This window comes from Suricata suricatta, chromosome 11 (genome assembly GCF_006229205.1).
Source record: "Suricata suricatta isolate VVHF042 chromosome 11, meerkat_22Aug2017_6uvM2_HiC, whole genome shotgun sequence".
Taxonomy (NCBI): Eukaryota; Metazoa; Chordata; class Mammalia; order Carnivora; family Herpestidae; genus Suricata; species Suricata suricatta.
The window spans coordinates 3,858,663-3,869,491 of NC_043710.1; the positions used below are offsets into that span (position 1 = coordinate 3,858,663).

The window sequence follows — 10,829 nt, forward strand, 5'->3', positions numbered from 1 at the left end:
TAGGTCTGAAGTCTTGGCCGCTGCATGAAGGGACTCCCTTGGGGGCCCGTGGTGTCCTTTAGAAAAGAAAGAAGAAGAAAGAAAAAGTTCACTTTTATTATCATTATTCAAATGCACATCTTTCTTAAAAGGGAACAGTTTATGGCAAAATCTTCCTGACTTTTTTCAATGCCTTTGTCTCTGCTAAGTGTTATATGATGTCGGATGCATTTCTTGGTAAACAGTGCCTGTGGGGGAGGGAAAAAATCTCGTGGGTTCCAAGGTCGGGGCCCTGGGAGTGGCACTGGCCAGAGAGAGATGAAAGGCGGGGCACCCAACAGAAGCGTATTAACGTGCACACTAAATGCGCACGAAAATGGGAGCCCCCAAGGTTGAGTGACCCAGCACGGGGGCAGAGTTTGGACTTAAATATGCCATTTTCTAATAATCATAATAATAACCTGGGTTGAAAGCGAGGGACGGGGATCTGGGCTGCGGGGTGTCGGAGCCCTGGTGGGACCTCGACGGGGAGAGAACGGGAAGCCGGGTTCCTCGGGCAGATTGAAGTCCCAGCCCTCCACTTCCCCTGGGGGTGGGACACTCTTTACAAATGGAAATTGCCTTTATAAATGTAAATTTCCTTTACAAAAACCCTTGTGCCTGGTTTTTTAGAGCTTTTCCTGAATCTGCTGATTTTCAATGGCTTTTAGCTCAAAGCAACCCAAAGGCCAAAGAGGCCTATTGTGGGGTGGCCAGTGCTCGGTGCCCCAGGCCCGCCTCTCCCCTGCACCCGCCTCGGAACTACCCCGGCCGCTGCGAGGCACGGCTGCTGAGGTTGACCCCGGGTATCTCGCCAGCCCTGACGCAGAGGCTCAGGGTGGCCAACGGCTGAGGGAGGCCTGTAGGGGCGGGACCCCTTAGAGCCCCCGGGGCCAAGGCCAACCCTTCAGCGTTAATGTTTGTCTCCTTCTCAGCCTCCGAACTGCTTCTCCAGGGGCGCCCGGGGGCTCAGTCGGTTCAGCATCCGACTTCACCTCAGGTCATGATTTCACTGGGTTCGTGGGTTGGAACCCCCCCCACCCCCCACCCCCACCCCCCCGTCGGGGCTCTGGGCTGACAGCTCGGAGCCTGGAGCCTGCTTTGGATTCTTTGTATCCCTCTCTCTCTGACCCTCCCCTGCTCGCACAGTCTCTCAAAAATAAATAAAAAACATTAAAAAAATTTTAAAGGAAAAAAAAGAAGTCCCTCTCCAAACACAGCCAGCGCTCATTCCCAGCAGAACCACCTGAGCCACCCCTGGAGAGGTGGCTCTGTGTGTGTGTGTGTGTGTGTGTGTGTGTGTGTGTGTGTGTGTGAAAGATTCAACAGTTTGGAAAGAAAATCCAGTGTAGACTGAATGGCATACTTGGCAAGCCTTATGAAGAAGATTTGGCTTCAAAAGCATTACCACCGATAAACTCCAGTCTGGTTAAGGAGTTACAAGAATTTGTCTTAAGAGAATCAGAGGGTCCCTGGGGGCTCCGCAGGTTAAGCCTCCGACTCTTGGCGTTGGCTCAGGTCAGGATCCCTCGGTTCCCGGGCTCTGCGCCGACAGCCAGGAGCCTGCTTGGGGTGCTCTCTCCCTCTCTCTGCTCCTCCCCTGCCGCTGGTGCATTCGTGGCTCGCTCTCTCTGCCTCTCAAAGTAGGTACATAAAAATAAATTTTTTTAAAAAGAAGATAATCAGGTGTGTGGAGAAACACGTACGTGCATGGCCGTGCATCGGAGCTGCATTGATGCACAGCGAAGACAGAATAAACGCGAACGCCCAGCGACAGGGGAATTAATCCACACGTACGCGGTAGCCCTATGGCGGGCACTGTACAGTTGCCACAAAAGCAGACTGGTCTTTGCCTGGGGTGCAGGGGGGTGACCAGGCGACCCTGGGGCTTCTCCAAGCAATTAGAAGTTGACAAGAGGCCACCCGGGTCCCAGGCAAGGCTTTCCTGGGGCTTATGATCCAGCATGGGGGGGGGGGCACCCCGAGCAAAGGATCCTCAGGCCGATTCCCCATGGAGAGTGTTTGAAAGGAGCATCCGACCCTTGATCTCGGCTCAGGTCAAGTCCCGTGGTTCGTGGGTCCGAGCCCCGCATCCGGCTCTGTGCTGACAGGGCGGGGCCTGCTTTGGAGTCTCTCTCCCCTCACTCTGCCCCTCCCCACCTTTCTCCCAATGGATAAATAAACATTTAAAAAAATGTAAAAAAAAAAAACCAAACTATGTCATCATCAAAGCATGTTTCAAAAATATGTAATTCAACAGCAAATAATATCGAAATAACAAAGTGAAGGGGGAAGGGGAAGTTTCGTCCCGCCTCTTTGGAGAACGGTTGGCGATGAGCTGAAACACAGGAATTGCCCGTAACCTTTCTAGGTCTAATCTTATCGAGTAAACAGCCGTCGGGGTCTTACCTGCAGCAGTCCCCTGCCGTTACACCCAAACCAAGATCCCACCTGGCAGTTCCCTAGAACCATCTCTGTGGTCCTGGGCTCTTGCCGCCTGTAGCCACCTTGGTCTTGCTCCAAGCCGCTTCCTACCCTCAGGCCCCTGTGTTTGCAGATCTGCTCACCTGCCATGCCTCTGGTCCCTGTGCAAATGTCATCTCCTCACAGTGGGCTTCCTGGCCACCTTCTCAGACTCTGTCCCCACAGGGTGCCAGGACATGCATGGGGGGGGGGCACGGGGGAGGAGCCGATGTATATTTGCCAGAAGGATCCAAATGATCCAGGCTTGGGATGTAGAATCTGAAATCATAGAAGCACCGGAAGAGAATATGGGGAAATCTCTATATAATCCTAGAGTGGGAACAATTTTCTCTACGAGTTAATATTCGGAAGCGACAAAAGAAAGTAGATTTAACCATAGAGAACACTCTTCATAAGAAAATCAAAGTCGGGGCGCCTGGGTGGCTCAGTCGGTTAAGATTCCAACTTCGGCTCAGGTCAGATCTCACGTTCGTGGGTTCGAGCCCCGCGTCGGGCTCTGTGCTGACAGCTAGCTCAGAGCCTGGAGCCTGCTTCCGGTTCTGTGTCTCCTTCTCTCTCTGCCCTCCCTCTCTCATGCTCTGTCTCTCTCTGTATAAAAATCAATAAAACATTAAAAATAATAAAAAAAAAGAAAATCGAAGTTGTCAAACAGGTCAGCCATCGGAGACCCACAGACCCAAGGCCTGATGAGTCCCCATGCGTGCTAGGGCGGCAGCGGCAAGCACCGCTGAGCTGTGAGGTCTCAGTGGCTTTATTTGATGACTCATGAATTGGGCAGCGTTGGGCCTCGGAAATACAAAGGAGCTCAGAGCAGCTGTACAAAATGGAAGGTAGTTACAGGCAGAAGGGGGCAAAGAAAAGAAAACAGAAAACAGAAGTTTCCAGCAAAGCCGTGGATTGCCACAGGCAAGGTTACCTTCCTTCGGGGGTCTATTAAACCTATTTCCCTCTAGTGTTGATCAGGACATTGCAGCCCGATTGGTTTAAAATTCCCCTTCTGGGCGGCGCCTGGGTGGCTGAGTCGGTGGAGCATCCGATCTCCCGCTCAGGTCACGATCTCACAGTTCGTGGGTTCGAGCCCCACGTCGGGATCTGTGCTGACAGCTCGGAGCCTGGAGCCTGCTTCGGATTCTGTCTCCCTCTCTCTCTGACCCTCCCCTGCTCACTCCGTCTCTCTCTCTCTCTCAAAAATAAATAAAACATTAAAATTCCCCTTCTGGAAAGGCCAAAACAGCAGTTCGGTGGTAAGCCTCCGTCTGCTGAGTGGAGCTCAGCACAGGTGACTCCCTTTGGGGCCTGTCATTCCCTCTGGAACCACGGCTGTAAGCAAAGTCGCAGGAAATAACCAGTATTGGTGAGGATGGGGAGAAGGGGGAGCCCTCGCACACTGCTGCTGGGAATGTGAAATGGCGCTTGGCCAAGAAGTGGAAAGAAGCCCAGTGTCCCTCCACCGACGAATGTAAAAACAGCGCGAGGTCTATCCACACAGCGGGACCCGGTCCATCACGAGGAGGAATGGACAGATTACAACATGGATGAACCTCCAAACGTTACGTTAAATGGAAGAAGCCCAACATAGGCCACAAAGGGGGGGCCCAGGGTGGCTCAGTCTGTTGAGGGTCCGACTTCAGCTCAGGGGATGATCTTGCGGTTTGTGGGTTCGAGCCCGGCATCCAGCTCTGGGCCAACGGCTCGGAGCCTGGAGCTGCTTCGGACTCTGTGTCTCCCTCTCTCTCTGCCCCTCCCCCACTCACACCCTGTCTCTGTCTCTGTCTCAGAAATAAATAAACATTAACAAATTTTAAGGCCACATATTGTATGATCTCATTTGCATGAAACGTCCAGAGCACGAATTCCACGCTGACCAGAAGGACGTTTCTAGCTGCCTGCCGAGGCCGAGGAGTGCCAGAGGGCAGGTTCGGGTGACCCCCGAGGCGTGCCGGAGGGCGGGGACGGGTGACCCCCGAGGCGTGCCGGAGGGCGGGGACGGGTGACCGCTGGTGGCCAGAGCTTCCTTCGGGGGACAGTGAAATTGTTCTGAACTGGATTGTGGTGATGGCTTCGCAGTCCTGTAACTGTACTAAAAGCCATTGAAATACACACTTTAGAAGGATGAATTGTATCGTGCAGAGTTTTATTTCGATGATGCTCGTGATAAAAAGACACGCTGGCCAGGGCGCCTGGTGGCTCAGTAGGTGGAGCCTCTGACTCTCGATCTCTGCTCAGATCAGGATCTCAGGGGTCTTGGGATGAAGCCCCACCTCAAGCTCCATGCTGACAGCGCCCAGCCTGCGGGAGGTGGGGTTCCCTCCCCCTCCTCTCTCTGCCCCTCCCCACCTCTCAAAATAAAGAAATACACACAAAAAAAGAAAGACCTGCTGGTTAAAAAAGTTATTGTTCAGTTCAGTCTATGAAAAAGCCCACAGGCTGGTAGAAAAATAGGCAAAGGACATGAGCAGTCCTCTGAAAAGTAGTACAAATGGCCCCCGCGGCTGTGAAAAGAGAGCCTTACTCATAATGGAAAAAAACGCAAATTCAACCGGCACTAAGACATCAGGAGTCACTTAGACTGGGGGAAATCCAACACCTGGACCTTTGGGGAGACCTGGAGACACACTGCTCTCACCCACGACTAGCTGGGGGTAGGGCAAACCGCGATCCGTCCAAGGAGGGTATATGAGGATTCATTTTATTTGTCAACTTGACTAGGCCACGGGTGCCCAGATATTTGGTCAAACATGATTCTGAGTGTGTCTGTGAAGATGCTTCTAGATGAGATTAACATTTGAATCAGTGGATTAAGTAAACCAGATTGCCTTCCCTAATGTGGGTGGGCCTCGTCCAATCAGTTGAAGGCTTGAATAACCCAAGAGGAAGAACTTCTCCCGATTAAGAAGGAACTCCTAACTGCCTAAGAGGGAACTCAGTGCCTTGGAATTGGCATTGGTTTTTTCCCCCTACCTTCAGACCCAAACAGAAACATTGACTCTTCCTAGGTCTTGAGCCTCCTGGCCTTCCAACTCCGGAACTATACCCACAGCTTGCCTACGTTTCCAGCCTAGTGCAGCCTTTAGCACCTGTCAGTCTCCATAACTGCATGAGGCAAATTCCTTACAAAAAATCTCTATCTTGTATTAAGATATGTGTGTAATATCCTATAGGTTCTGTTTCTCTGGAGAACTCTAACTAATACAGAGGGCAATTCAGGGGCCCCCGGGGGGCTCAGTCGGTTAAACGTCCGACTTCAGCTCAGGTCATGATCTCACAGTTCATGGGTTGGAGCCCCACATCGGGCTCTGTGCTGACAGCTCAGAGCCTGGAGCCTGCTTCGGATTCTGTGTCTCCCTCTCTCTCTACCGCTCCCCTGCTTGGGCGCGCTCTCTCTCTCTCTTAAAAATAAACATAAAAAAAATTTTTTTAATACAGAGGGCAATTCAGTAATATCCGTCAATAGCGTGCACACATTTGGCCTTGACCCAGTTACCACAACCCTGAGATTCTAATCTATGGACAGACTTGTAGGTAGAAGACCTGACCTTTGTACAGTTGTTCATTGCAGCAATGTTGAAAAAGCAAGAGCTGGGAAACCCCAAATGTCACGAGACACAAATAAATCATGGTAAACAAACTATATGATGGAACATCACGTACCTTCAGACAATATATAAAGGTCAAGGAAGCTCTCTATGCAACTGCAGGAAAATAACAGCAAGACACTTGTTTTTTTCAATCTTTATTTATTTCTGAGAGACAAAGACAGAATGTGAGCAGGGGAGGGGTAGAGAGAAGGGAAGACACAGAATCCAAAGCAGGCTCCAGGCTCCCAGCTGTCCACACAGAGCCCGACGCGGGGCCCAAACCATGAACCGTGAGCTCATGACCTGAGCCGAAGTCGGACGCTTGGAGGACTGAGCCCCCCAGCTACCTGGAGCAGGACATTTTTAAGTGACAAACACAGAGGGCCATACTGGTCACAGCACGCTTCCCTTTACATGAGAAAGAAGGAAGACACGTTCTCGTTTCTTTGCTGTTGTCATGATTTTTTAAAGTTTTTATTTATTTTTTAAAAAGTTTATTTATTTAGAGAGAGAGAGAGAGAGAGAGAGAGCACAGGCGGGGCGGGGGCGGGGGGCAGGGAGAGAGGCTCCAAAGCAGGCTCCACACCTTCAGCCAGGAGCCTGATGCGGGGCTGGAACCTGAGATCATGACCTGAGCTGAAATCAGGAGTCACAGCCTCACCCACTGAGCCCCCAGGCACCCCCTCCCCTGTTAGTTAACCGACTCCTCGCTCCCACCCGAGGCGCCAGGCGCGGAGCAGCCTTGGGCGGTCTCCTCTGCAAGTGGCTCTGTGGTCCAGCACCCCTGTCCCCGCCACCTGTGATCTAGGATGGCCCCGAGGGGTCGCACTGACGTTCCCACCAGCGACAGCAGGACGGCGGCCCCTGCAGCGGCCAGCTCTCGGCCATGACCACCACGGGCACCGCCCGGGTCCCGCCTGCAGGACGCACCGCGCAGCCGTGCAGAGGATCCTGGGGAGCCAGTCCTCGCCGCCCCCGTCTCCGGGGGGCCAGTGGGTCAGCTGCTTTTGCAGATGTCCACCCTCCGGCTCACGGCTACGTGCTGGGGTCCCCGGGCCACCGGTCACCTGTGACTTGGCTCAGGCAGCCGCGGGGAAGGCGCCCCGAGTGGAGTGGCCACCCCAGGCCTCAGGAGGCTCTGGGCTCATCAGAAACCGGCTCCCTTCCCCCCACCCCTCCCCAGGGAGGGGCAGGCTGCTGCAAGCAGAAGCCCTGGGGCTCTTTTATATCGAAACAGCAAAACACCCAGAAGAAAGTGGAGGGAACCTGCGCCACCCGCCAGGGCACGCGGAGCCTTCCTGACAGCATGACCGCGGGCCTTGCACCCAGTGAAGACAAACTCCGGGCGGCCAAACAGCCAACTAACCGAATAAATAAATCCCAGGGAGGGAACGTACAGTGTGATCTCAGGTGGACAGCATGGTGACTCGGCACTTCTATACATTACCCCGACTCAGCACAAGCACCCCCCTTCATTCCTGCTCCCTGTTTCACCCCTCCCCCTCCCCTCCCCCACCCCCACTTCTGGGAACCGTCAGTTTGTTTTCTGAGTTAAGAGTCTGTTTCTTGATTTGCCTCTCTCTCTCTCTCTCTCCTTCCCTCTGTTCGTTCGTTTTGTTTCCTAATTCCACATACGAGTGAAACCATATGGTATTTGACTTTCTCTGACTCAGTTCACTTAGCATAACACTCTCCAGCCCTATCCATTTCCTTGCAAACGGCAAAATTTCATTCTTCTTCTTTTTTTTATTTTGTGAACATTTTTATTTATTATTGAGAGACAGAGAGAGACAGAGCGTGAGCAGGGGAGGGATAGAGAGAGGGAGAGACACAGAATCCGAAGGAGGCTCCAGGCTCTGAGCTGTCAGCACAGAGCCCGACGCGGGGCTTGAACCCACAGACTGGGAGATCATGTCCTGAGCCAAAGTCGGACACCCAGGTGCCCCAAGACTTCATTCTTTTTTCGTGACTAGCATTCCGTTGTAGATACACACCTCGTCTTCTTTATCCATTCATCAGTGATGGACACTTAGGCTACTGCCCTTGTGGAGCTATTATCAGCCGAACTAGTTTGCGCCCCCACCACGGTGTAAGAGGCCCCCTCCCCACCTCCTGCCAAGCCTCCTGCTTCTTGGGTTGTTCATTGTAGCCGTGCTGACGGGCAGGAGTGATATCGCTCTGTAGTTTGGGTTGCATTTCCCTGGTGAGTGAGATCCCTGCTGAATTTGCTTGTTTATCCCCCTTGGATTTTTATAAGGAAATTCTGGAAGGAGAACAAAAGCAGCATAAACGTGTGTTTATCTACCTGTGTGTCAGAGGAGGCAGGGAGGGGGTCAGACTTTTCTCTCCATATATTTAAAAATTTTTTTCTGAATGTTTATTTGTTTTTGAGAGAGAGAGAGAGAGAGAAACAGCCGGGGGGAGGGGGCAGAGAGAGAGGGAAAACCAGAACCCAAAGCAGGCTCCAGGCTCTGAGCTGTCAGCACGGAGCCCAATGCGGGGCTCGAATTCACAAACCACGAGATCATGACCTGAGCCGAAGTCGGACGCTCAACCAACTGAGCCACCCAGACACCCCTCTAGATATTTTTTCTAAATATTGATTTTAGGGGCGCCTGGGTGGCTCAGTTGGTTGAGCGTCTGACTCCGGCTCAGGTCATGATCTCATGGGTCATGGGTTCGAGCCCCACGTCGGGCTCTGTGCTGACAGCTCGGAGCCTGGAGCCTGCTTTGGATTCTGTGTCTCCCTCTCTCTCTGACCCTCCCTTGCTCATACTCGCTCGCTCTCTCTCTCTCTCTCAAAAATAAATAATAAAACATTTAAAATGTTTTAAAATAAATAAACATAAAATATTAAAATATATATTGATTTGATATTTGAACCATATTAGCGAGTCGAACATACTCCCTGTTCAAGATATAAAATACCCCCCTTACCTACATGCGTTGTGCTTCTAGAGAGTGAGCCCCCAGAGGGTAGCACCTGTTCGGCTCATTCGTGTACTTCCCCAGCCCGGACAAAGCGGGCCACACAGCAGGTGCTCAAGAAGCATGTCTGGGCTGGTGGTTGGATAGAGGGAGCCAAACAAACTATAAACAACAGAGAAGGCTTGAAATGAATAAAGGAGCACTTGAGCTGTGCGGTACCAAAGCGGTAAAGGAGGAAGCCTCTGTTAAGGGGGGGAAGAAAGTTCCAGAACCTACATACAACCCAATCTGATCGCCCTACAAGGGATCTCTGAAGTAAACTGCATCTCCAGACGTATACAAGGTTGGTGTAAGAAGCGAAAAGGTCTGAGAGAACACACAGCTGGCAGCTTCGGTTCCTTCCGGAGCGGGGGGGGGGGGGGGGGGGGGGGGGGGGGGGGGGGGGGGGGGGGGGGGGCTTCTGGGCCGCGTCCGTACATCCCCGAGACAGTGCGCGTACCGGGGAGAAGGAATAACGTCACGCCGGGAGACGCAGAGGAACGCGCGTCGATGCCCCACGACTTCCATTTTGTGAGCGGGCGGCGGGAAGGGCGCGGAGAGCAGCACGGAGGGCGGAAGGGAGATGCCGCCGCAGAGCGTCGGGGCGGGATGCCAGGCAGCTCTGTGAAGCGTTTTATTTGACCCTTCAGCGTTTTCTCAAGGAACGCGCCTTAACTGTGTCATCTGGAAACTTAAAGAGGGATCTGAGCGGCGAGCCGGCGGCCCGGCCCGGGGGGCGCTGGGAGCACCTCTGCCCAGGGGGTTCCGGAGGGGTTCCGGCGGGGTTCCGGCGGGCAGGAGATCCGGCGGGCAGCGGCGGGCAGGGGCGGGCAGCGGCGGGCCCCGTCCCCCGCCCCGTCCCCTGCCCACGCCCCCCACTCAGAGCCCGAGTCTTGTCCTCAGGCTCCTGCCGGGCCGCTTCTCTACCGCCCCCTCCCCCCTTATCTTGCACCGATCCTAGGACGCAAATGGAGCCGTAGGTGGCCTGGGAGGGGAGTGGCAGCGAGCAGGGAGGTAGTGGGCAGGCAGGGGAGGGGAGAGCAGCGAGAGGAGAGGGGAGGCGGGAAGGGGGCAACCAGGAGGCAAGAGCCCCTCCCCAGACCCTCTACCGCCGCCAGGACCCCCGGCTCCGCGGGGTGTCGGGGACCTTGACCGCGCCCTTGGCCCGGGGGCTCCCAGGGCACCCGGGCCCGCAGGGGAGGGGGCTGCAGCGCCCCTCAGGTCCCCCGAGCCTCCTGCACGGAAAGCACAAATTCTAGGGAGTGGACGCCACTGGGCGTTTTAAGAAGAAGCTGGCTCCTGCAAGGGCGCGACTCCTGCCCCCCCTCCCTCCACGCCTGTCATTTCCGTGTCCCCACCCCACCTCGCCCCACCCCTCCTTCGAATTTCCCAGTTCTCCTCCCCTCCCATCAAAAGCGTGATCTCAAGGAAACAATTAGCTTACCTGCCTGCGGATTAGCGATTAGCGTCCAGCCCTGTTCCCTCTTTCCCATTCTACAGAAGTTCTGGCAGGTTGGCTGAGTAGGGGCCTGTGGATTGGGACTCAAGTGCATATCCGGATCTGGAGTGGGGGCAGGGAGGCGTCCTTAGAACAGGTAGAGCGTCCCGGAAGCCGACCCTGCAGGAGGACCCAGAAGAAGGGGTTATCAGTCTCTTCCGGGAAATCTGGGGAGGCTTCTTGGAGCAGGTGGTATCCGAGCTGGACTCTGAAGGCTAAGTGGAAAATTTCCAGATAGGAAAGGAGAGAGGCATAGGATTGTATTTCAGGGTCAAGGTCAGAGT

At 54.0% G+C, this 10,829-nt stretch overlaps 1 long non-coding RNA gene across 1 annotated transcript; it reads right to left on the minus strand.

Moving 5' to 3' along the window:
• Window positions 1-7,985: 7,985 nt before the first annotated feature.
• Window positions 7,986-10,609, minus strand: LOC115306103. The gene is made up of 4 exons (XR_003915185.1): window positions 10,492-10,609; window positions 9,508-9,738; window positions 9,018-9,170; window positions 7,986-8,343 (listed from the first exon to the last, which is right to left on the minus strand). It is a non-coding gene; the product is annotated as an uncharacterized LOC115306103 (long non-coding RNA).
• Window positions 10,610-10,829: the final 220 nt, after the last annotated feature.